A 3,421-nucleotide genomic window follows, 5' to 3' on the forward strand; every position below is an offset into this window, starting at 1 on the left:
CTGTTCCATCCGTGAATGTTAGTGAATGAAGAGATTGGCCAAAGGATCGTATGGATTTGACTCATAATTTGATGAGAGAGAGCTATCCCTTCCTTCTTTACAGCTTATAGTTGTGTTTTTGTCCCTCACATTTACTGCCACGATCGGAAATCGATAATGGTCCAGGGGTTGACACTAAGGTCTCAGAGGCACTTGCCCATCGGGCAAGTTCAGGTCATGTTCTACTTGCCCGAAGGTCATGCACACTTGCCCGAAAAGTAAATCGTCCATTATAAAATGATAGGTACGATTTAATTACCGCTCAATTTAACACTTATTTCTTTACTTTCTGGGGCTGTGCGCTAAAATGTCATACCTCAATACCTCCAAATCCAAATACTTTAGCTATGATTGAATATGTCTATGGGTTCATACTTGTTATTTTTTATTTTTAAATGTAGCAACAGTAAAAACAGCACATAGTGCTCTTATTTTACATTCCACAGACCAGAAGACACAGCGCAATGGCCACGTCCAGGTGTTTAGACAGATATCTCGTGTTGTGTTTATAGACATTTGTGTCCCCTCTCAAATGAGCACTTGCCCTGTCGGGCAACCTGAAAGCCAACTTCACCTGCCCTGACGTTTTATTTACCTGCCGGGGGCAGGTGGGCAAGCCTTAGTGTCAATGCCTGTGGTCTTTCCTGCCACGCTATATTATGATTTTCTTACCTTTTAATGTGCTCGCAGCGTGTCCACGCATCGTGCACGATCGATATATCGCCGTGCATTTCGCGGTCTGTGTTCGATCAGAAAAAGCTGCATGTTAATACATCCAAGTGGCCCCGAGCTACAAGCTAGAGAATTGGCATATAGGGAACGGACTGGCAGGAAGGTGAAAGAGAGAAATGGGCGTTTTCCTGCACGCTTTAGAATGGGAGTCAATGGAGAATCGGTTTCCGTATCCGGCCCAGACCGGAGGCACTATGTCCGGTGCACTTCGGCACTACATTGCGGCGATAATTATTTTGATATTCTTTATAAATATGAAATAAAAACTCTGTAAATTCGTGGCAGTAGATGTGTAAGTCCCCTTGCTATCTGATTACATTTTCATGTATGAATGTTGGCCACCCACTGACGTGGGTCTCTAAGTGTCGCATCGTGACCATAATGCTTGCTAAGATCATTTCTAAACCTTTACACGAACGTAAGCTTCCTGCATCGTGTTTATTCATGCCGATCATGTTTGTTTGTCATTTGCATTCTCACATTTTCAACATTTTTGAGGTTGAACAATTTGGAGATTAACTAACAGTTGCCTTGTTTGTGTGTGTGTGTGTGTGTGTGTGTGTGTGTGTGTGTGTGTGTGTTTGTGTGCATGCGTGCGCGTGTGTGTGTGTGCGCGTGCATTCTTAGATGACCTTCGGGGATGCCATGAGGACTAAAGCAAGACTGTCTATAACTGGGAGTACTGGTGAGAATGGTCGTGTGCTGAGTCCAGAGTGTCCCAAAGCCGTCCACGCTATCCCCTACATCAGACCTGATCTGGGACTCAACGTCAGCCTGACAGACCTGTCCTGAGACCCCAACCTTCCGAGTGCCTTACAATGCTTTCAATACAGCCATTTTGTTCACCTTTCCCTGCTTTTCTTTGTGGGCGCTTTCACCTCTCTCTCTCTCTCCCTCTTTTTCTCTTTCTCTGGTGAAACGCACTTTGAGATGGGGGGCATGGTCGTGTCATTGTACCACAAAGACGTATTTCCCGTCCCCGCTCTGTTCCTCCAAACAAAAGGCCCATCTCCTGTATGGAATTACATCTCCGGATACAAAAGGTTTTCTTTCTACGCCGATGACACCATCATTTCGCACCCGCTCGACTGGAGGGACAGGACTGGAAACTAGGGCTTGGTTGACGTCAGGGGCTGCTTGTGAGAGGTGGCGTTCAGAATTCTGAACAACTCGATTTTGTGTTGTGTACGTGCGCGGGTATGTGTGCGTCTGTACGCGTGTGTCTCTCTCTCTCTCTCTCTGTGTCCGTGTGTGTGCAGCGTTGGCATTGTCGAGACAATTCACTGTTTCTGTAGCCGCCACCACCACTACTGGAGAAGTTCAAGCACACCGGCCTTCATCTGCATTTAAGATGTGAAATTGTCTTTTATTTTTTTTCCTAAAAAAATTCAAGAAAAAACTAGCAAAAAATATTTTTAGGTATTTTCACGAAATAGCTTTTAAATAAACTTGCTTACATACTGGTTGGATATAAACATGTTAACGTGAGTATATTGAGAGAACAATTACTAAACAGCTTCTAGTTACATATTTTTAAAGCCAAATACTTTGCTTAATGGAGGGGAGTGTGAAATGTTTAAAATCATGTAATTTATTACTCTTCTAAACTTTCCTGTACAGCTTATTCTTTAACATGTTGGTGTTGATATGAAATATTTGTCAATGCTCGACAATTAAATCCTTCTACATTTTGACTTTTTAACAGTTGGTGCAGCGGTTATTATTTTCTTTTCGTTTGGTTTTCGATCATTTAGTCTCTTTGTTTGCTTTAGTGCTGTCTCGCTGTTTGTGTTATTTTCCGATGAGAATCAGGGTAGTCAATCTACAGTACTTTCAAGATGAAATGAGTCAGTTTACACACCATGAATGCAACAACAACAACAAAATACGTAGTTATAAATTATTACGTAAAATATTTGTTGTGAGTGAAGTCAAACAAATAATCATAAATAGTCACCTGATGGACATGGTGGTATGAAGGCTCATTCATGCTCAATGTTCAATGGAAGTGGGTTCTCTATTTTCATCCACATTTTGTATACGCGGTTTTTGGGACGCTCATGGATATGGACGGAACCAGGACCGCTGTGATTTGTAACAACATTCCAAAAATGCCAGAGCTTTTTGAGGAGGGGTTTGTGCAAGCCATTGAGAGCTTCTATGATGTCATTTCACCTGCGCACAGGGACAAACAGTTGTTACGGAACTTTTCCTTACCAGGAAGCCTACATTATTACCACCTTCATGTCACTAAACCTCTGCCTCTAAACTGCCTGCGGTGCAGTGGTTCTCAGAGAAAGTTCCTGGACCCCACTTTTAAGAACCACGGCTCTAGTGCATGTATTGTGCATCTATGTCAACGCACAGGACACACGGAAGTGTGTGAGCAGCGATGGTTAAGTTGTCTGAAATGGACGTATTTATTTCTGTACGAGAAAGGAGCATTAATGAGCCTTAAGATGCCAAATTAGTATGCGTGCCAAATTATAATAGTGCCAGTGTAGATGAAGAAATAGCCTTAATAATCCTATTAAGACTATTTCTTCATAGTCTTACATTACATTCCACAAGTTTTGTAACTAGATGTAGGCCTACAGTTGGTGGGAGAAACAGTGTTTATACTGTACAATTATAGCCTTCTTGCATTCTG

This window comes from Nannobrachium achirus (genome assembly GCF_963921795.1).
Source record: "Nannobrachium achirus genome assembly, chromosome: 17".
Taxonomy (NCBI): domain Eukaryota; kingdom Metazoa; phylum Chordata; class Actinopteri; order Myctophiformes; family Myctophidae; genus Nannobrachium; species Nannobrachium achirus.